The sequence below is a fragment of the Odontesthes bonariensis genome, chromosome 10, assembly GCF_027942865.1.
Source record: "Odontesthes bonariensis isolate fOdoBon6 chromosome 10, fOdoBon6.hap1, whole genome shotgun sequence".
In the NCBI taxonomy this organism is placed as follows: domain Eukaryota; kingdom Metazoa; phylum Chordata; class Actinopteri; order Atheriniformes; family Atherinopsidae; genus Odontesthes; species Odontesthes bonariensis.
The window spans coordinates 2,047,703-2,070,290 of NC_134515.1; the positions used below are offsets into that span (position 1 = coordinate 2,047,703).

Consider the following 22,588-nt stretch of genomic DNA (forward strand, 5'->3'; position numbering starts at 1 on the left):
TTGGAGTTATTTTTGACCAGAATCTGTCCTTTGACTCACATATAAAACAGGTTTCTGGGACTGCCTTCTTTCACCTTCGTAATATTGCCAAAATTGGGAACATCCTGTCTCAGAATGATGCAGAAAAACTGCTCCATACATTTGTGACTTCAAGATTGGACTGGGCGGGGGATTGGATTGAGAAGTTTCAGTACAATCTATTGGTTTCCTGAGCTAAGCTACTTATTTCTACGTTGCCTTTATATGAATTGGACGAATTTGCAAACAAACATTTTGTCTCATCAGCTTAATTTCATTTGTTCTTACGGTTAAATTTTTGAATTTCAGGCTGCAACATATTCTAGAAAACAACAGATTTCTGTCCCATATGGTCTAGCGGCTAGGATTCCTGGTTTTCACCCAGGCAGCCCGGGTTCAACTCCCGGTATGGGAATAGTTATTTGACTAAATGGTTGGTTGGAAGAAATGGAAGCTGTGTGCTCCATGTCCTCAGAATGCAGACTGTCCTCAGCGACCAGTCCAACAACCAATCTCTGTGATGGTATGGGGTTTCATCAGTGCTCTCGGCAAAGTGATGGAAGCATTGTTTTCCTATAGTTACTCTAGAAGGCATATCTTTGGCTTCTAGTACTACATTGAGGAAAGTTGGAGTTGTTTTTTACCAGAATCTGTCCTTTGACTCACATATAAAACAGGTTTCTGGGACTGCCTTCTTTCACCTTCGTAATAATGCCAAAATTGGGAACATCCTATCTCAGACTGATGCAGAAAAACTGCTCCATACGTTTGTGTCTTTAAGATTGGACTGGGCGGGGGATTGGATTGAGAAGTTTCAGTTCAATCTGTTGGTTTCCTGAGCTAAGCTACTTATTTCTATGTTGCCTTTATATGAATTGGACTAATTTGGTCTCATACATTTTGTCTCATCAGCTTAATTTAATTTGTTCTTACGGTTCAATTTTTGAATTTCAGGCTGCAACATATTCTAGAAAACACTAGATTGCTGTCCCATATGGTCTAGCGGCTAGGATTCCTGGTTTTCACCCAGGCATCCCGGGTTCAACTCCAGGTATGGGAATAGTTATTTGACTAAATGGTTGGTTGGAAGAAATGGAAGCTGTGTGCTCCATGTCCTCAGAATGCAGACTGTCCTCAGTGACCAGTCCAACAGCCAATCTCTGTGATGGTATGGGGTTTCATCAGTGCTCTTGGCAAAGTGATGGAAGCATTGTTTTCCTATAGTTACTCTAGATGGCATATCTTTGGCTTCTAGTACTACATTGAGGAAAGTTGGAGTTATTTTTGACCAGAATCTGTCCTTTGACTCACATATAAAACAGGTTTCTAGGACTGTCTTCTTTCACCTTCGTAATATTGCCAAAAATGGGAACATCCTGTCTCAGACTGATGCAGAAAAACTGCTCCATACATTTGTGACTTCAAGATTGGACTGGGCGGGGGATTGGATTGAGGAGAAGTTTCAGTTCAATCTGTTGGTTTCCTGAGCTAAGCTACTTATTTCTACGTTGCCTTTATATGAATTGGACTAATTTGGTCTCATCAGCTTAATTTTGTTTGTTCTTACGGTTCAATTTTTGAATTTCAGGCTGCAACATATGCTAGAAAACACTAGATTTCTGTGCCATATGGTCTAGCGGCTAGGATTCCTGGTTTTCACCCAGGTGGCCTGGGTTCGACTCCCGGTATGGGAATAGTTATTTGACTGAATGGTTGGTTGGAAGAAATGGAAGCTGTGTGCTCCATGTCCTCAGAATTTAGACTGTCCTCAGCGACCAGTCCAACAGCCAATCTCTGTGATGGTATGGGGTTTCATCAGTGCTCTTGGCAAAGTGATGGAAGCATTGTTTTCCTATAGTTACTCTAGATGGCATATCTTTGGCTTCTAGTACTACATTGAGGAAAGTTGGAGTTATTTTTGACCAGAATCTGTCCTTTGACTCACATATAAAACAGGTTTCTAGGACTGCTTTCTTTCACCTTCGTAATATTGCCAAAATTGGGAACATCCTATCTCAGACTGATGCAGAAAAACTGCTCCATACGTTTGTGACTTCAAGATTGGACTGGGCCGGGGATTGGATTGAGAAGTTTCAGTTCAATCTGTTGGTTTCCTGAGCTAAGCTACTTATTTCTACGTTGCCTTTATATGAATTGGACTAATTTGGTCTCATACATTTTGTCTCATCAGCTTAATTTAATTTGTTCTTACGGTTCAATTTTTGAATTTCAGGCTGCAACATATTCTAGAAAACACTAGATTGCTGTCCCATATGGTCTAGCGGCTAGGATTCCTGGTTTTCACCCAGGCGGCCAGGGTTCAACTCCCGGTATGGGAATAGTTATTTGACTAAATGGTTGGTTGGAAGAAATGGAAGCTGTGTGCTCCATGTCCTCAGAATGCAGACTGTCCTCAGTGACCAGTCCAACAGCCAATCTCTGTGATGGTATGGGGTTTCATCAGTGCTCTTGGCAAAGTGATGGAAGCATTGTTTTCCTATAGTTACTCTAGATGGCATATCTTTGGCTTCTAGTACTACATTGAGGAAAGTTGGAGTTATTTTTGACCAGAATCTGTCCTTTGACTCACATATAAAACAGGTTTCTGGGACTGCCTTCTTTCACCTTCGTAATATTGCCAAAATTGGGAACATCCTGTCTCAGAATGATGCAGAAAAACTGCTCCATACATTTGTGACTTCAAGATTGGACTGGGCGGGGGATTGGATTGAGAAGTTTCAGTACAATCTGTTGGTTTCCTGAGCTAAGCTACTTATTTCTACGTTGCCTTTATATGAATTGGACGAATTTGCAAACAAACATTTTGTCTCATCAGCTTAATTTCATTTGTTCTTACGGTTAAATTTTTGAATTTCAGGCTGCAACATATTCTAGAAAACAACAGATTTCTGTCCCATATGGTCTAGCGGCTAGGATTCCTGGTTTTCACCCAGGCAGCCGGGGTTCAACTCCCGGTATGGGAATAGTTATTTGACTAAATGGTTGGTTGGAAGAAATGGAAGCTGTGTGCTCCATGTCCTCAGAATGCAGACTGTCCTCAGCGACCAGTCCAACAACCAATCTCTGTGATGGTATGGGGTTTCATCAGTGCTCTCGGCAAAGTGATGGAAGCATTGTTTTCCTATAGTTACTCTAGAAGGCATATCTTTGGCTTCTAGTACTACATTGAGGAAAGTTGGAGTTATTTTTGACCAGAATCTGTCCTTTGACTCACATATAAAACAGGTTTCTGGGACTGCCTTCTTTCACCTTCGTAATATTGCCAAAATTGGGAACATCCTGTCTCAGACTGATGCAGAAAAACTGCTCCATACATTTGTGACTTCAAGATTGGACTGGGCGGGGGATTGGATTGAGAAGTTTCAGTACAATCTGTTGGTTTCCTGAGCTAAGCTACTTATTTCTACGTTGCCTTTATATGAATTGGACGAATTTGCAATCAAACATTTTGTCTCATCAGCTTAATTTCATTTGTTCTTACGGTTCAATTTTTGAATTTCAGGCTGCAACATATTCTAGAAAACACTAGATTGCTGTCCCATAATGTCTGGCGGCTAGGATTCCTGGTTTTCACCCAGGCGGCCCGGGTTCAACTCCAGGTATGGGAATAGTTATTTGACTAAATGGTTGGTTGGAAGAAATGGAAGCTGTGTGCTCCATGTCCTCAGAATGCAGACTGTCCTCAGTGACCAGTCCAACAGCCAATCTCTGTGATGGTATGGGGTTTCATCAGTGCTCTTGGCAAAGTGATGGAAGCATTGTTTTCCTATAGTTACTCTAGATGGCATATCTTTGGCTTCTAGTACTACATTGAGGAAAGTTGGAGTTATTTTTGACCAGAATCTGTCCTTTGACTCACATATAAAACAGGTTTCTAGGACTGCCTTCTTTCACCTTCGTAATATTGCCAAAAATGGGAACATCCTGTCTCAGACTGATGCAGAAAAACTGCTCCATACATTTGTGACTTCAAGATTGGACTGGGCGGGGGATTGGATTGAGGAGAAGTTTCAGTTCAATCTGTTGGTTTCCTGAGCTAAGCTACTTATTTCTACGTTGCCTTTATATGAATTGGACTAATTTGGTCTCATCAGCTTAATTTTGTTTGTTCTTACGGTTCAATTTTTGAATTTCAGGCTGCAACATATTCTAGAAAACACTAGATTTCTGTCCCATATGGTCTAGCGGCTAGGATTCCTGGTTTTCACCCAGGCGGCCCAGGTTCAACTCCCGGTATGGGAATAGTTATTTGACTAAATGGTTGGTTGGAAGAAATGGAAGCTGTGTGCTCCATGTCCTCAGAATGCAGACTGTCCTCAGCGACCAGACCAACAGCCAATCTCTGTGATGGTACGGGGTTTCATCAGTGCTCTTGGCAAAGTGATGGAAGCGTTGTTTTCCTATAGTTACTCAAGATGGCATATCTTTGGCTTCTAGTACTACAGTGAGGAAAGTTGGAGTTATTTTTGACCAGAATCTGTCCTTTGACTCACATATAAAACAGGTTTCTGGGACTGCCTTCTTTCACCTTCGTAATATTGCCAAAATTGGGAACATCCTATCTCAGACTGATGCAGAAAAACTGCTCCATACGTTTGTGACTTCAAGATTGGACTGGGCGGGGGATTGGATTGAGAAGTTTCAGTTCAATCTGTTGGTTTCCTGAGCTAATCTACTTATTTCTATGTTGACTTTATATGAATTGGACGAATTTGCAATCAAACATTTTGTCTCATCAGCTTAATTTCGTTTGTTCTTACGGTTAAATTTTTGAATTTCAGGCTGCAACATATTCTAGAAAACAACAGATTTCTGTCCCATATGGTCTAGCGGCTAGGATTCCTGGTTTTCACCCAGGCGGCCCGGGTTCAACTCCCGGTATGGGAATAGTTATTTGACTAAATGGTTGGTTGGAAGAAATGGAAGCTGTGTGCTCCATGTCCTCAGTGACCAGTCCAACAGCCAATCTCTGTGATGGTATGGGGTTTCATCAGTGCTCTTGGCAAAGTGATGGAAGCATTGTTTTCCTATAGTTACTCTAGATGGCATATCTTTGGCTTCTAGTACTACATTGAGGAAAGTTGGAGTTATTTTTGACCAGAATCTGTCCTTTGACTCACATATAAAACAGGTTTCTGGGACTGCCTTCTTTCACCTTCGTAATATTGCCAAAATTGGGAACATCCTATCTCAGACTGATGCAGAAAAACTGCTCCATACGTTTGTGACTTCAAGATTGGACTGGGCGGGGGATTGGATTGAGAAGTTTCAGTTCAATCTGTTGGTTTCCTGAGCTAATCTACTTATTTCTATGTTGACTTTATATGAATTGGACGAATTTGCAATCAAACATTTTGTCTCATCAGCTTAATTTCGTTTGTTCTTACGGTTAAATTTTTGAATTTCAGGCTGCAACATATTCTAGAAAACAACAGATTTCTGTCCCATATGGTCTAGCGGCTAGGATTCCTGGTTTTCACCCAGGCGGCCCGGGTTCAACTCCCGGTATGGGAATAGTTATTTGACTAAATGGTTGGTTGGAAGAAATGGAAGCTGTGTGCTCCATGTCCTCAGAATGCAGAATGTCCTCAGTGACCAGTCCAACAGCCAATCTCTGTGATGGTATGGGGTTTCATCAGTGCTCTTGGCAAAGTGATGGAAGCATTTTTTTCTTATAGTTACTCTAGATGGCATATCTTTGGCTTCTAGTACTACAGTGAGGAAAGTTGGAGTTATTTTTGAAGAGGATCTGTTCTTTGACTCACATATAAAACAGGTTTCTAGGACTGCCTTCTTTCACCTTCATAATAATGCCAAAATTGGGAACATCCTGTCTCAGACTGATGCAGAAATACTGCTCCATACATTTGTGACTTCAAGATGGGACTGGGCGAGGGATTGGATTGAGAAGTTTCAGTTCAATCTGTTGGTTTCCTGAGCTAAGCTACTTATTTCTACGTTGCCTTTATATGAATTGGACGAATTTGCAATCAAACATTTTGTCTCATCAGCTTAATTTTATTTGTTCTTACGGTTCAATTTTTGAATTTCAGGCTGCAACATATTCTAGAAAACAACAGATTTCTTTCCCATATGGTCTAGCGGCTAGGATTCCTGGTTTTCACCCAGGCGGCCCAGGTTCAACTCCCGGTATGGGAATAGTTATTTGACTAAATGGTTGGTTGGAAGAAATGGAAGCTGTGTGCTCCATGTCCTCAGAATGCAGACTGTCCTCAGCGACCAGTCCAACAGCCAATCTCTGTGATGGTATGGGGTTTCATCAGTGCTCTTGGCAAAGTGATGGAAGCATTGTTTTCCTATAGTTACTCTAGATGGCATATCTTTGGCTTCTAGTACTACATTGAGGAAAGTTGGAGTTATTTTTGACCAGGATCTGTCCTTTGACTCACATATAAAACAGGTTTCTGGGACTGCCTTCTTTCACCTTCGTAATATTGCCAAAATTGGGAACATCCTGTCTCAGACTGATGCAGAAAAACTGCTTCATACATTTGTGACTTCAAGATTGGACTGGGCGGGGGATTGGATTGAGAAGTTTCAGTTCAATCTGTTGGTTTCCTGAGCTAAGCTACTTATTTCTATGTTGCCTTCATATGAATTGGACTAATTTGGTCTCATACATTTAGTCTCATCAGCTTCAATTTTTGAATTTCAGGCTGCAACATATTCTAGAAAACATGAGATTTCTGTCCCATATGGTCTAGCGGCTAGGATTCCTGGTTTTCACCCAGGCGGCCTGGGTTCAACTCCTGGTATGAGAATAGTTATTTGACTAAATGGTTGGTTGGAAGAAATGGAAGCTGTGTGCTCCATGTCCTCAGTGACCAGTCCAACAGCCAATCTCTGTGATGGTATGGGGTTTCATCAGTGCTCTTGGCAAAGTGATGGAAGCATTGTTTTCCTATAGTTACTCTAGATGGCATATCTTTGGCTTCTCGTACTACATTGAGGAAAGTTGGAGTTATTTTTGACCAGAATCTGTCCTTTGACTCACATATAAAACAGGTTTCTAGGACTGCCTTCTTTAATTTTCGTAATATTGCCAAAATTGGGAACATCCTGTCTCAGACTGATGCAGAAAAACTGCTCCATACATTTGTGACTTCAAGATTGGACTGGGCGGGGGATTGGATTGAGAAGTTTCAGTACAATCTGTTGGTTTCCTGAGCTAAGCTACTTATTTCTACGTTGCCTTTATATGAATTGGACGAATTTGGTCTCATACATTTAGTCTCATCAGCTTAATTTCGTTTGTTCTTACGGTTCAATTTTTGAAATTCAGGCTGCAACATATTCTAGAAAACACAAGATTGCTGTCCCATATGGTCTAGCGGCTAGGATTCCTGGTTTTCACCCAGGCGGCCCGGGTTCAACTCCCGGTATGGGAATAGTTATTTGACTAAATGGTTGGTTGGAAGAAATGGAAGCTGTGTGCTCCATGTCCTCAGAATGCAGACTGTCCTCAGCGACCAGTCCAACAGCCAATCTCTGTGATGGTATGGGGTTTCATCAGTGCTCTTGGCAAAGTGATGGAAGCATTGTTTTCCTATAGTTACTCTAGATGGCATATCTTTGGCTTCTCGTACTACATTGAGGAAAGTTGGAGTTATTTTTTACCAGAATCTGTCCTTTGACTCACATATAAAACAGGTTTCTAGGACTGCCTTCTTTAATTTTCGTAATATTGCCAAAATTGGGAACATCCTGTCTCAGACTGATGCAGAAAAACTGCTCCATACATTTGTGACTTCAAGATTGGACTGGGCGGGGGATTGGATTGAGAAGTTTCAGTTCAATCTGTTGGTTTCCTGAGCTAAGCTACTTATTTCTACGTTGTCTTTATATGAATTGGACGAATTTGCAATCAAACATTTTGTCTCATCAGCTTAATTTCGTTTGTTCTTACGGTTCAATTTTTGAATTTCAGGCTGCAACATATGCTAGAAAACACTAGATTTCTGTGCCATATGGTCTAGCGGCTAGGATTCCTGGTTTTCACCCAGGTGGCCTGGGTTCGACTCCCGGTATGGGAATAGTTATTTGACTGAATGGTTGGTTGGAAGAAATGGAAGCTGTGTGCTCCATGTCCTCAGTGACCAGTCCAACAGCCAATCTCTGTGATGGTATGGGGTTTCATCAGTGCTCTTGGCAAAGTGATGGAAGCATTGTTTTCCTATAGTTACTCTAGATGGCATATCTTTGGCTTCTAGTACTACATTGAGGAAAGTTGGAGTTATTTTTGACCAGAATCTGTCCTTTGACTCACATATAAAACAGGTTTCTGGGACTGCCTTCTTTCACCTTCGTAATATTGCCAAAATTGGGAACATCCTATCTCAGACTGATGCAGAAAAACTGCTCCATACGTTTGTGACTTCAAGATTGGACTGGGCGGGGGATTGGATTGAGAAGTTTCAGTTCAATCTGTTGGTTTCCTGAGCTAATCTACTTATTTCTATGTTGACTTTATATGAATTGGACTAATTTGGTCTCATACATTTAGTCTCATCAGCTTAATTTCGTTTGTTCTTACGGTTAAATTTTTGAATTTCAGGCTGCAACATATTCTAGAAAACAACAGATTTCTTTCCCATATGGTCTAGCGGCTAGGATTCCTGGTTTTCACCCAGGCGGCCCAGGTTCAACTCCCGGTATGGGAATAGTTATTTGACTAAATGGTTGGTTGGAAGAAATGGAAGCTGTGTGCTCCATGTCCTCAGAATGCAGACTGTCCTCAGCGACCAGTCCAACAGCCAATCTCTGTGATGGTATGGGGTTTCATCAGTGCTCTTGGCAAAGTGATGGAAGCATTGTTTTCCTATAGTTACTCTAGATGGCATATCTTTGGCTTCTAGTACTACATTGAGGAAAGTTGGAGTTATTTTTGACCAGGATCTGTCCTTTGACTCACATATAAAACAGGTTTCTGGGACTGCCTTCTTTCACCTTCGTAATATTGCCAAAATTGGGAACATCCTGTCTCAGACTGATGCAGAAAAACTGCTTCATACATTTGTGACTTCAAGATTGGACTGGGCGGGGGATTGGATTGAGAAGTTTCAGTTCAATCTGTTGGTTTCCTGAGCTAATCTACTTATTTCTATGTTGCCTTCATATGAATTGGACTAATTTGGTCTCATACATTTAGTCTCATCAGCTTAATTTCGTTTGTTGTTACGGTTCAATTTTTGAATTTCAGGCTGCAACATATTCTAGAAAACATGAGATTTCTGTCCCATATGGTCTAGCGGCTAGGATTCCTGGTTTTCACCCAGGCGGCCTGGGTTCAACTCCTGGTATGAGAATAGTTATTTGACTAAATGGTTGGTTGGAAGAAATGGAAGCTGTGTGCTCCATGTCCTCAGTGACCAGTCCAACAGCCAATCTCTGTGATGGTATGGGGTTTCATCAGTGCTCTTGGCAAAGTGATGGAAGCATTGTTTTCCTATAGTTACTCTAGATGGCATATCTTTGGCTTCTCGTACTACATTGAGGAAAGTTGGAGTTATTTTTGACCAGAATCTGTCCTTTGACTCACATATAAAACAGGTTTCTAGGACTGCCTTCTTTAATTTTCGTAATATTGCCAAAATTGGGAACATCCTGTCTCAGACTGATGCAGAAAAACTGCTCCATACATTTGTGACTTCAAGATTGGACTGGGCGGGGGATTGGATTGAGAAGTTTCAGTACAATCTGTTGGTTTCCTGAGCTAAGCTACTTATTTCTACGTTGCCTTTATATGAATTGGACGAATTTGGTCTCATACATTTAGTCTCATCAGCTTAATTTCGTTTGTTCTTACGGTTCAATTTTTGAAATTCAGGCTGCAACATATTCTAGAAAACACAAGATTGCTGTCCCATATGGTCTAGCGGCTAGGATTCCTGGTTTTCACCCAGGCGGCCCGGGTTCAACTCCCGGTATGGGAATAGTTATTTGACTAAATGGTTGGTTGGAAGAAATGGAAGCTGTGTGCTCCATGTCCTCAGAATGCAGACTGTCCTCAGCGACCAGCCCAACAGCCAATCTCTGTGATGGTATGGGGTTTCATCAGTGCTCTTGGCAAAGTGACGGAAGCATTGTTTTCCTATAGTTACTCTCGATGGCATATCTTTGGCTTTTAGTACTACATTGAGGAAAGTTGAAGTTATTTTTGACCAGAATCTGTCCTTTGACTCACATATAAAACAGGTTTCTGGGACTGCCTTCTTTAATTTTCGTAATATTGCCAAAATTGGGAACATCCTGTCTCAGACTGATGCAGAAAAACTGCTCCATACATTTGTGACTTCAAGATTGGACTGGGCGGGGGATTGGATTGAGAAGTTTCAGTACAATCTGTTGGTTTCCTGAGCTAAGCTACTTATTTCTACGTTGCCTTTATATGAATTGGACGAATTTGCAATCAAACATTTTGTCTCATCAGCTTAATTTTATTTGTTCTTACGGTTCAATTTTTGAATTTCAGGCTGCAACATATTCTAGAAAACAACAGATTTCTGTCCCATATGGTCTAGCAGCTAGGATTCCTGGTTTTCACCCAGGCGGCCCGGGTTCAACTCCTGGTATGGGAATCGTTATTTGACTAAATGGTTGGTTGGAAGAAATGGAAGCTGTGTGCTCCATGTCCTCAGAATGCAGACTGTCCTCAGCGACCAGTCCAACAGCCAATCTCTGTGATGGTATGGGGTTTCATCAGTGCTCTTGGAAAAGTGATGGGAGCATTGTTTTCCTATAGTTACTCTAGATGGCATATCTTTGGCTTCTAGTACTACAGTGAGGAAAGTTGGAGTTATTTTTGAAGAGGATCTGTTCTTTGACTCACATATAAAACAGGTTTCTAGGACTGCCTTCTTTCACCTTCGTAATATTGCCAAAATTGGGAACATCCTGTCTCAGACTGATGCAGAAAAACTGCTCCATACATTTGTGACTTTAAGATTGGACTGGGCGGGGGATTGGATTGAGAAGTTTCAGTTCAATCTGTTGGTTTCCTGAGCTAAGCTACTTATTTCTACGCTGTCTTTATATGAATTGGACTAATTTGGTCTCATACATTTCGTCTCATCAGCTTAATTTCGTTTGTTCTTACGGTTCAATTTTTGAATTTCAGGCTGCAACATATTCTAGAAAACAACAGATATCTGTCCCATATGGTCTAGCGGCTAGGATTCCTGGTTTTCACCCAGCCGGCCCGGGTTCAACTCCTGGTATGGGAATAGTTATTTGACTAAATGGTTTTGTTGGAAGAATTGGAAGCTGTGAGCTCCATGTCTTCAGAATGCAGACTGTCCTCAGTGACCAGTCCAACAGCCAATCTCTGTGATGGTATGGGGATTCATCAGTTCTCTTTCAAAGTGATGGAAGCATTGTTTTCCTATAGTTACTCTAGATGGCATATCTTTGGCTTCTAGTCCTACATTGATGAAAGTTGGAGTTATTTTTGACCAGGATCTGTCCTTTGACTCACATATAAAACAGGTTTCTAGGACTGCCTTCTTTCACCTTCGTAATATTGCCAAAATTGGGAACATCCTGTCTCAGACTGATGCAGAAAAACTGCTCCATACATTTGTGACTTCAAGATTGGACTGGGCGGGGGATTGGATTGAGAAGTTTCAGTTCAATCTGTTGATTTCCTGAGCTAAGCTACTTATTTATACGTTGCCTTTATATGAATTGTACGAATTTGCAATCAAACATTTTGTCTCATCAGCTTAATTTCGTTTGTTCTTACGGTTCAATTTTTGAATTTCAGGCTGCAACATATTCTAGGAAACACTAGATTTCTGTCCCATATGGTCTAGCGGCTAGGATTCCTGGTTTTCACCCAGGCGGCCCGTATTCAACTCCCGGTATGGGAATAGTTATTTGTCTAAATGGTTGGTTGGAAGAAATGGAAGCTGTGTGCTCCATGTCCTCAGAATGCAGACTGTCCTCAGCGACCAGTCCAACAGCCAATCTCTGTGATGGTATGGGGTTTCATCAGTGCTCTTGGCAAAGTGACGGAAGCATTGTTTTCCTATAGTTACTCTAGATGGCATCTCTTTGGCTTCTAGTACTACATTGAGGAAAGTTGGAGTTATTTTTGACCAGAATCTGTCCTTTGACTCACATATAAAACAGGTTTCTAGGACTGCCTTCTTTCACCTTTGTAATATTGCCAAAATTGGGAACATCCTGTCTCAGACTGATGCAGAAAAACTGCTCCAAACATTTGTTTCTTCAAGATTGGACTGGGCGGGGGATTGGATTGAGAAGTTTCAGTTCAATCTGTTGGTTTCCTGAGCTAAGCTACTTATTTCTACGTTGCTTTTATATGAATTGGACGAATTTGCAATCAAACATTTAGTCTCATCAGCTTAATTTAATTTGTTCTTACGGTTCAATTTTTGAATTTCAGGCTGCAACATATTCTAGGAAACACTAGATTTCTGTCCCATATGGTCTAGCGGCTAGGATTCCTGGTTTTCACCCCGGCGGCCCGGGTTCAACTCCCGGTATGGGAATAGTTTTTTGACTAAATGGTTGGTTGGAAGAAATGGAAGCTGTGTGCTCCATGTCCTCAGAATGCAGACTGTCCTCAGCGACCTGCCCAACAGCCATTCTCTGTGGTGTTATGGGGTTTCATCAGTGCTCTTGGCAAAGTGATGGAAGCATTGTTTTCCTATAGTTACTCTAGATGGCATATCTTTGGCTTCTAGTACTACATTGAGGAAAGTTGGAGTTATTTTTGACCAGGATCTGTTCTTTGACTCACATATAAAACATGTTTCTAGGACTGCCTTCTTTCACCTTCGTAATAATGCCAAAATTGGGAACATCCTGTCTCAGACTGATGCAGAAAAACTGCTCCATACATTTGTGACTTCAAGATTGGACTGGGCGGGGGATTGGATTGAGAAGTTTCAGTTCAATCTGTTGGTTTCCTGAGCTAAGCTACTTATTTCTACGTTGCCTTTATATGAATTGGACTAATTTGGTCTCATACATTTAGTCTCATCAGCTTAATTTCGTTTGTTCTTACGGTTCAATTTTTGAATTTCAGCTTGCAACATATTCTAGAAAACACTAGATTGCTGTCCCATATGGTCTAGCGGCTAGGATTCCTGGTTTTCACCCAGGTGGCCCGGGTTCAACTCCCGGTATGGGAATAGTTATTTGTCTAAATGGTTGGTTGGAAGATATGGAAGCTGTGTGCTCCATGTCCTCAGAATGCAGACTGTCCTCAGCGACCAGTTCTACAGCCAATCTCTGTGATGGTATGGGGTTTCATCAGTGCTCTTGGCAAAGTGACGGAAGCATTGTTTTCCTATAGTTACTCTAGATGGCATCTCTTTGGCTTCTAGTACTACAGTGAGGAAAGTTGGAGTTATTTTTGACCAGGATCTGTTCTTTGACTCACATATAAAACAGGTTTCTAGGACTGCCTTCTTTCACCTTTGTAATATTGCCAAAATTGGGAACATCCTGTCTCAGACTGATGCAGAAAAACTGCTCCATACTTTTGTGTCTTCAAGATTGGACTGGGCGGGGGATTGGATTGAGAAGTTTCAGTTCAATCTGTTGGTTTCCTGAGCTAAGCTACTTATTTCTACGTTGCCTTTATATGAATTGGACGAATTTGCAATCAAACATTTTGTCTCATCAGCTTAATTTCATTTGTTCTTACGGTTCAATTTTTGAATTTCAGGCTGCAACATATTCTAGAAAACAACAGATTTCTGTCCCATATGGTCTAGCGGCTAGGATTCCTGGTTTTCACCCAGGCGGCCCAGGTTCAACTCCCGGTATGGGAATAGTTATTTGACTAAATGGTTGGTTGGAAGAAATGGAAGCTGTGTGCTCCATGTCCTCAGAATGCAGACTGTCCTCAGCGACCAGTCCAACAGCCAATCTCTGTGATGGTATGGGGTTTCATCAGTGCTCTTGGCAAAGTGATGGAAGCATTGTTTTCCTATAGTTACTCTAGATGGCATATCTTTGGCTTTTAGTACTACATTGAGGAAAGTTGGAGTTATTTTTGACCAGAATCTGTCCTTTGACTCACATATAATAATCATTCTTAATCATTTACAGATCCCCAGGATACTGTGCAAGTTTTATTGATGATTTTTCTGAATTATTGTCTGTTATTTCGACTGATTTTAACCATTTTATCTTGACCAGGGATTTTAACATTCACATGGATAATATGACGGATGGTACTGCCAAAGAATTTTCTTCTGTGCTGGACATGTTTGGTTTGTGGCAACATGTAACAGAACCAACTCACCTTCGAGGTCACATTCTGGATCTGGTCATTTCTAAAGGTGTTGATATTTCTTCTGTTGTTGTTACTGATTTGGCCTTGTCTGACCATTTTTGTATTTTATTTGATTTACATATTACTCAAAATGTTCAAACAACCAGCTTCTCAGTTAAGAAGAGGTACATCAATGAGAAAACAAGTGCTCAGTTTAGGGAGGCCATAGTTATGTTACCAACAATGAGCGCAGAGTCGGTTGAAGGAATGCTGGATCATTTTAACTTGAAAATTTTTAATGTAATGGAAGCTGTTGCACCGATAAGAATCAAGAGCACCTTGATCAAACAGAAAACCCCATGGAGAAACACCACTACGGTCAAAAATCTGAAAAGAGAATGCAGGAAAGCTGAACGTAAATGGAGGAAAACAAAGCTTCAGATTCACTATGAGCTATACAAAGAAAGCCTGCCAAGTTATAACAATGAGCTGTGCAAGGCCAGACAGCTGCATTTATCTGAAATGATTAATAAGAATGTCAACAAGTCTCGAACTCTGTTTGCTATGGTTGAAAAACTCACAAATCCTCCTAAACAGTCAAACCCAGACCTCCTCTCCACTGAGAAATGCAATGAATTTGCCAACTTTTTTAGCCAAAAAATCAAAACAATTAGACAAAACATTAACGCAACACAGACAAACAAGAAAACTAATCTGTGTCTAAAACCTAGAAATAACTCTGACGTTATGTCACAATTTAATATTGTTAATTTAAAAATCCTAGAGAAACAGTTCGGCAGCTGAAATCAACAACCTGTTCTCTGGACATAATACCATCTGACTTTTTAAAAACCGTTTTTACCTCAGTAGAAAGTGATCTCCTACGAATAATTAACAGCTCACTGGCATCAGGCATTTTTCCCAAGTCACTAAAGACAGCTGCCATTAAGCCACTCCTAAAGAAGAGAACTCTAGATGCCTCTATGATGAACAACTACAGACCTGTCTCTAATCTCTCTTTTATATCTAAGATTATTGAGAAAGTTGTATTTAACCAGCTCAACGACTTTCTGAATGAAAGTGGAAGTCTTGATAAGTTTCAATCAGGCTTCAGACGTCATCACAGCACTGAAACAGCTCTGGTCAAAGTGTTAAACGACATTAGGTTGAATAACAGAATCCTGTTGCACAGGCTGGAAAACTGGGTTGGACTTTCTGGAGCGGTCCTTAACTGGTTCAGGTCCTACTTAGAAGGCCGGAGTTATTTTGTTACTATTGGCAGCTATGAATCTGAGCGAGTGGCCATGACTTGTGGAGTCCCCCAGGGGTCAATTCTTGGACCTCTTCTGTTTAACTTGTATATGCTCCCTTTGGGTCAGATATTGCAGAATTTTAACATCAATTATCACAGTTATGCAGACGATACACAACTTTATGTGTCTCTGTCACCATGGCGACTGCAGCCCAGCAGACGTACTGTGTCAGTGTCTGGAGGAAGTAAACACCTGGATGAGAGAGAATTTTCTACAATTAAATGAAGACAAAACTGAGATCATTCTGTTTGGGAGCAAAGAGAAGAGGGTCAGCGTTGGTAAATATCTTGAGACTCGGGACCTTACAATCACTGACCGAGTTGGTAACCTCGGAGTGTTGATAGACTCAGATCTGACTTTCAGCAGCCACATCAAAGCTGTCACCAAGGCAGCTTTTTACCATCTCAGAAACATCAGCAGAATTAAAGGTTTCCTCTCCCAAACAGACCAGGAGAAACTCATCCATGCATTCATCTCCAGTAGACTCCATCACTGTAACGCTCTTTTAACTGGACTTCCCACAAAGAGCATTAAACATCTGCAGCTCATCCAGAACGCTGCTGCTGGAGTTTTAACCCGGACTAAGAGATCTGAACACATCACACCAGTTTTAAAATCTTTACACTGGCTTCCAGTCAGTCACAGAATAGATTTAAAAGGCCTGCTGATGGTTTACAATCTGTGATCTGTTCAGAGAATATAAAGCCAGCAGAGCTCTTAGATCCAAGGACTCAGGTCAGCTGGTCCAGTCCAGAGTCCAGACTAAACATGGAGAAGCAGCATTTAGCTGTTATGCTGCAAACAAGTGGAACAAACTGCCAGTGGAGATTAAACTTTCACCAAATGTAGACATTTTTAAATCCAGGTTAAAAACATTTCTTTTCTCATGTGTCTATGCATGAAATATCTTTTAACTTATCTCTTTATATTATTTTATGTATTTTTAATGCTTCTTGCACTCCCTGCTGCAATGCTTTTATTTTATGTAAAGCACTTTGAACTGTTTGTACATGAAATGTGCTATACAAATAAATTTGATTTGATTTTGATTTGATATAAAACAGGTTTCTAGGACTGCCTTCTTTCACCTTCGTAATATTGCCAAAATTGGGAACATCCTGTCTCAGACTGATGCAGAAAAACTGCTCCATACATTTGTGACTTCAAGATTGGACTGGGCGGGGGATTGGATTGAGAAGTTTCAGTTCAATCTGTTGGTTTCCTGAGCTTGGAAATAGTTTTTGAATTGGCTCTATATGAATGGATTGGATTATTTTATAAATAATTATGATTACAATGAATTGAATTCCAATTGGCTTGAATTGGACTTTATTATTTACGTGCCTTGAGATGACATTTGTTGTATTTGGTTCTACAAAAATAAAAATGAATTGAATTGAAGAGACTGATGTGATATTTCTGACCACAGATTAACAGACATGTGATCTACAGAGTGATCACCAGAGGGCGCCGCTGCCCCAGTTTAACTTTAACTTCCTGTTTATTTTCCTGCAGATTTCATGAGCTCATGGAGGGATCTTTTTGTCTTCAGGATGTGAGATCTGAGCGTTAACTCAACCGAACACACGGAATCCTTTATCATTCTGGAGTTCAGGATTTAACATGCATTTCGCCTTTTTCTGACACTTTCTGTTCCCGTTACAGAACCAGAACTACAGAACCTGTAGGATAGATCAATTTGATTTAGACGTAAAGGGGTTTTCTGAGGTGTTAAATTGGACTTTTAAATCTGTGGTTTGACTCCTGGTCCAGTTTCAAACGATCATCAGTTCAGTCAGAATAAATGACGTATAAGTTCATTTGTCTCGACTATCCGATCTAATTAACAGTTATTTGTCTTATTGGGATTCCTGGTGAATTCTGGGTAAATATAATAAATCTGAACTGTTTCAAACTGCTCAGCTTCCTTTGGTCTGCAGTGAAATGATGTTTTTATTTAATTCAGTCAACTTTAAAAACTGTAACCAGGGAGTTTTTCTAATGATGGCACTCTTTTAACCTTTTTTCCCTTCATTTCTGCTCAGTCAGTTCACTGGTAACCACTGCAGCTCCGGTTGTTCCTACATGTTGAACCCACAGTCTGTCACGTGACTTTAAAGCTAAAAAACAAACCTTTCTTCATTCTTGCAGTCAGATATTTTTGTATTTTGTACCTCTGAAAATGATTTAAACTTTTTAAACTCCCTTTCTCCTGGCAGGTCTCTTTGTTTCGAGAGTAAATAAGCAACACGTCTCATAAGAGATGGGACAGGAGCAACGAAACCTGGAAAAACCGGCGGTGCTGAAAGGAAACAGCTAGAAGAACATAATGCAACTAATCATGTTAATTAGCAACAGGTCAGCAACATTACTGGGTATAAAAAGAGCACCTCAGAGAACCTGGAGACATCTCTGTGACCTTCAGGCTGAGAACATCTGGACCGACCTGCCTGCAGTCCAGATGTTTCACCACCTGAAAACATCTAAACACAGCAGAGAGGAGCCAGGGATCCTCCATCAGACAGGAATGGGACAACATTCGCTCCCAGAGGTCCAGCAGCTGGGCTCCTCAGCTCCAGATGTTTACAGATGTTGTATTAGATGTGGTTCCATTGAAAGTCTTTGTGTAGGATATCTAACTGCCTCCTGAGGTTCTATCTGTGTTTACGCCTTTATTTCTCTCCCTTTCCTGGCCTTTGTATCCCTCCTTCTTCAACACTGGTTTTCTCATCTTCATCATCTTAACTTCCCGTCTGTTCTCAGCTGCTCTTCTTCTTCTTCTTCTTCTTCTTCTTCTTCTTCTTCTTCTGGGCCTTTCTTCGCAGTCTCGTCCCGTTAGGACTCAGATGACTCAGATGTCTAAACGCTCGCTGTGTCGTTAGTGGCTGAATTAAAGGATTTCATTAGCGAGTCTGCAGTCAATTGTCTTCCAGCGGGAAGCTGCGTCGCCATGGAAACGAATGAAACGGCTTCAGAGGGAAGCTCACCAACGCTCCGCAGCCTGATTCAGTCGCTCGTTCTGCCCTTATTGCTCAGGAGGGAAATGTGCTCTGCAGACTCTGGAGCCGGGCCAGAACACGGCAGCGAACAGACGCCTCGGGTTCATCAGTGTTTCCAGCCGTCTTCAAGCCTTTGAGGTAAAACTTTGAGGGTATGACCTCTGACCTCTGACCTCAGCTGAAGGCAGAACATTATAAACCCAGCTCCTCCACAGAGCTCCCAGCAGGATGATGGTTACACATCCATATAATTCTGTTCTGAGAGGAACGATGCAGCAGAAATAATAATAATAATAATAATAATAATAATAATCACAGCTTCACCTCAGAGAAAGTTTACCTGCAACATTTCAACAGACATCGACACCTGTAGGATTTTCTTGAATTGATTCGTCTCTTTCCATCTCGATCAGGAGTATATTTTCTTCATTCATGAGTCAATAAAGATGGTGGTAAACATTACTCAGGTTTCCTTCGAGTTGAAGCGTATTTATTTTCTTTCATTTTTATAACATGACAGCGGCAGGTCAAGTGCACAGTGCCGTGCACACTTAACAACTGAACTGAAGGCTCACAAACTGTCTGCATTTCCTCTAGTGTCCATACATGTCAAAATAAAAGTGCTCAATATGAGAAACATATTACATACAAATGAAGACATTACATGCTCACATATGGGCTGAAAAGAACAACAATAAAATAACCAAAAAAATAACATTTCATGAGAACACAACACGCCCCCTTGTTCTCATCTTCACAAACCCATACATACATACATACATACATACATACATACATACATACATACATACATACATACATACATACATACATACATACATGTATGATAATCTTCTTGCAACTAATTTCCAAACAGGACATTCTTAAACTGAAGGATCCTAACTCTTGTTACAGATTTTGTCAGTATGTCTGCGACCATGTTTTCTGTAGGACAGTACTTAATATATATTCTTCCTGCCCTCAGTACATCACGGATAAAGTGGTATTTCACATCAGTGTGTTTACACCTTGACCTATGCACTGGATTTTTACTCAGAGCCATTGCTCCTTGATTGTCACCATAAATTCGTGTGCAATTGTAAACATTTGAATCCAAGTCATTCATTAGCTGCATTAGGTATAAGCTTTCCTGAGTTGTGTTTGCTAAACCAATATATTCAGCTTCAGGTCGACAGAGCCACTGTCGGTTGTTTCTTGGACTTCCAAGAAACAGCAGGACCTTGCTTTGTCAGACTAAAACAGTAACCTGTGGTACTACGTCTGTCCTCTGCTGAGGACGCCCAATCAGAATCACTGAATGCTGACAGACTTAAGGTTTCATCAGATTTCTTGAAACACAGCTTGTAGTGGGAAGTACCTTTCAAGTATCTTAGAACGTGTTTGGCTGCTACTAAGGCTGCGGCTACACGAAAACGTTTTTCACTGTAAACGATACTTTTTCTTATCGTTTCGCTGTCGCGGCCACACGGAGCCGGCGTTCCCACTACCCCAAAACGATAGTTTTTGAGAACGGGTTCCAGAGTGGGAAGATTTTGAAACGGTGTCGTTTCGTTTCCATTGTTACAGCGAAAACGTTTCTGCGTCAGTCACATGGCTAACGCAGTGACGTATACACATACGTCAGTGACCAGAAAAAAAAGCGGCTTCCATTCAAAATCCGGAAGAAGACAACACAACAAGGACAGACAGGGCTTCATTCTTTTCCTTGACTTTTATAAAGCCTTTGACTCGGTGGAACACCAATTTTTATTCTCAGTCCTTGAAAGTTTAGATTTTGGAGCGAACTTCATTAACTTAATTAAAGGTCTATATCAAAACATTAATAGTTGTGTAATTTTACCTAAGGGAACCACAACTAGATTTAACATTAATGTTGGAATTCCTCAAGGATGTCCCATTTCCCCTTATCTATTTAATTTAGTTGTAGAGATGTTAGCAATTTATCTTAAGAACTGTGTAGACGTTGAGAAATTAGATGTTTTCGGTACAGATTTAATCATTAGCCAGTTAGCAGATGACACTACTGTCTTCTTAAAAAATGATAAGCAGATTCCAATTGTAATTGATAGAATTAAATCCTTTTCAGAGGCTTCAGGACTACTGCTTAATTTAAAAAAATGTGAACTTATAGCCATTCATGACACTTCCCTAAAAGAAATATCTAGCATTCCAATTAAATCTGAAGTTAAATACTTGGGAACTATTATAACCAAAAACCAAGAATCAACCTTAACTATTGAAAACAAGATTAAAGAAGGTAAATCCAAGCTTAACTCATGGCTCCAGCGAGACCTATCTATTTTAGGACGAATCTATTTATCAAAAATGGAAAGTTTGTCAAGATTAATCTATTCAACCTGCAACACTGCTGTCCCAAATAGCTTAATTAAAACTATTAACCAAATGAACTTGAACTTTATCTGGAAGAACAGGCCACACTACCTACGGAAAAGTTATATGGTCAAAGAAATCAAAGATGGTGGTCTGAAAGTAATTGATTTTGAATGTCTTAACGGAACCCTTAAAATTAATTGGTTAAAATCCTGGATTAAAAATTCTCAATTATTCTGGTATTGTGTCCCAAATTATATATTTAACAAAATAGGTGGTCTAAAACTTGTACTTCTAGCTGATTTCAATATACATAAACTGCCCATCAAACTATCAGAGTTCCATAAACAAGTGTTACTATACTGGAAGATGCTCTACGTACATAACTACTCGCCGCACTCATCTATCATATGGAATAACAGATTCATACTACATCGCAATAAATCCTTATTTTACAAAGATTGGATGGAGAAGAATATTTGGTCTATTATACACTTAATGGATGCTAATGGTTGCATGTTAAACTACGAACAATTTTCTGCAAAATATCAATTCTTTCCCCCAAAAGCTGAATTTACGAGATTATATAATGCCTTACCAAAACAATTTACTAATCAGTTTAAAAATATAATAACATATCATCCCATATCCCCACAATTACCCCATCTGTCTATTAATGGAGTATCATTCACTGACCCAAAATTCAATAATCACACAATTAGAAGCTGTCTAAACGAAACTTTATTCCCTGGGAAAATAAATAAAAATAACATTCTTTGCAAATTTGGGAAAAAATCAATTGAAAGGTTAAGAACTCTTTATTTAAAACTCCCCATACAACCCAAAGCTAAAGAAACACACTTTAAAATTTTAAATGCAATTTATCCCTCAAAAGAATTACTAAGAAATCGCTTTAATATTGATGACAATAAATGCTCATTCTGTGAAAGTGATGTAGAAACCATAGACCATATCTTTTATGAATGCAACCAAACCAAAACATTTTGGAATTGCATAGAAAAATGGATCAAATCAAAAATTACACTTCCTGAATCTATTTCTAGAGATATGGTAACTTTTGGAGTGTTATTGGAAAACAAAACTATAGAACTTTCTTGTAACCTTATTTTTTGTTTGGCAAATTTTTTATCCATAAACAAAGAGTGCTAAGATCATCCCCAGTCTTTAACATATTTTTATCTGAATTTCAATTATATTTAAAATCTCTGAAATATATTGAATCATACGAAGTCTTGATGGAATTTTTGATTGAATTGCCCACCAATGTATGTCAATCCTAATATATGAATCCCCTTGCTGTAAATTTTATTTCTTTATTTATTTTTTTTCTTATCAACAATACCTTAATCCCTCTTTGAAATACTATGCCTTTACTATGTTATATTGTTGTAATTGCCTTACTTGTTTGTATTTTCTTGTTTGTGTTTACCTTGTTTAAATAAAAAATAAATTAAAAAAAAAAACAAGGACAGACAGCGATCATCATGGACTCCACAACATTGATAGTAGCACTGCTGCAGACACTGCTAACTACAGCGGCGTTGTTGAAGGAACATTTACAGGTGATGCGCTGGTAGAAGTAGGGGCGTACACGC

General features: G+C 40.0%; 14 non-coding genes across 14 annotated transcripts; all 14 read left to right on the top strand.

The window, feature by feature from the left end:
• The first annotated feature begins 361 nt into the window (after positions 1–361).
• Positions 362–433, top strand: trnae-uuc (transfer RNA glutamic acid (anticodon UUC)). Its single transcript has one exon. It is a non-coding gene; the product is annotated as a tRNA-Glu (tRNA).
• Positions 434–1,640: 1,207 nt separating this feature from the next.
• On the top strand, positions 1,641–1,712 carry trnae-uuc (transfer RNA glutamic acid (anticodon UUC)). The gene has a single exon. It is a non-coding gene; the product is annotated as a tRNA-Glu (tRNA).
• Positions 1,713–2,285: 573 nt separating this feature from the next.
• Positions 2,286–2,357, top strand: trnae-uuc (transfer RNA glutamic acid (anticodon UUC)). Its single transcript has one exon. It is a non-coding gene; the product is annotated as a tRNA-Glu (tRNA).
• Positions 2,358–4,209: 1,852 nt separating this feature from the next.
• Positions 4,210–4,281, top strand: trnae-uuc (transfer RNA glutamic acid (anticodon UUC)). Its single transcript has one exon. It is a non-coding gene; the product is annotated as a tRNA-Glu (tRNA).
• A 573-nt stretch (positions 4,282–4,854) lies between these two features.
• On the top strand, positions 4,855–4,926 carry trnae-uuc (transfer RNA glutamic acid (anticodon UUC)). Its single transcript has one exon. It is a non-coding gene; the product is annotated as a tRNA-Glu (tRNA).
• A 555-nt stretch (positions 4,927–5,481) lies between these two features.
• Positions 5,482–5,553, top strand: trnae-uuc (transfer RNA glutamic acid (anticodon UUC)). The gene has a single exon. It is a non-coding gene; the product is annotated as a tRNA-Glu (tRNA).
• Positions 5,554–6,126: 573 nt separating this feature from the next.
• Positions 6,127–6,198, top strand: trnae-uuc (transfer RNA glutamic acid (anticodon UUC)). The gene has a single exon. It is a non-coding gene; the product is annotated as a tRNA-Glu (tRNA).
• Positions 6,199–7,376: 1,178 nt separating this feature from the next.
• trnae-uuc (transfer RNA glutamic acid (anticodon UUC)) lies at positions 7,377–7,448 on the top strand. The gene has a single exon. It is a non-coding gene; the product is annotated as a tRNA-Glu (tRNA).
• Positions 7,449–8,021: 573 nt separating this feature from the next.
• On the top strand, positions 8,022–8,093 carry trnae-uuc (transfer RNA glutamic acid (anticodon UUC)). The gene has a single exon. It is a non-coding gene; the product is annotated as a tRNA-Glu (tRNA).
• Positions 8,094–8,648: 555 nt separating this feature from the next.
• On the top strand, positions 8,649–8,720 carry trnae-uuc (transfer RNA glutamic acid (anticodon UUC)). The gene has a single exon. It is a non-coding gene; the product is annotated as a tRNA-Glu (tRNA).
• Positions 8,721–9,920: 1,200 nt separating this feature from the next.
• trnae-uuc (transfer RNA glutamic acid (anticodon UUC)) lies at positions 9,921–9,992 on the top strand. Its single transcript has one exon. It is a non-coding gene; the product is annotated as a tRNA-Glu (tRNA).
• Positions 9,993–12,500: 2,508 nt separating this feature from the next.
• On the top strand, positions 12,501–12,572 carry trnae-uuc (transfer RNA glutamic acid (anticodon UUC)). The gene has a single exon. It is a non-coding gene; the product is annotated as a tRNA-Glu (tRNA).
• A 573-nt stretch (positions 12,573–13,145) lies between these two features.
• Positions 13,146–13,217, top strand: trnae-uuc (transfer RNA glutamic acid (anticodon UUC)). Its single transcript has one exon. It is a non-coding gene; the product is annotated as a tRNA-Glu (tRNA).
• Positions 13,218–13,790: 573 nt separating this feature from the next.
• On the top strand, positions 13,791–13,862 carry trnae-uuc (transfer RNA glutamic acid (anticodon UUC)). The gene has a single exon. It is a non-coding gene; the product is annotated as a tRNA-Glu (tRNA).
• The last annotated feature ends 8,726 nt before the right edge of the window (positions 13,863–22,588 follow it).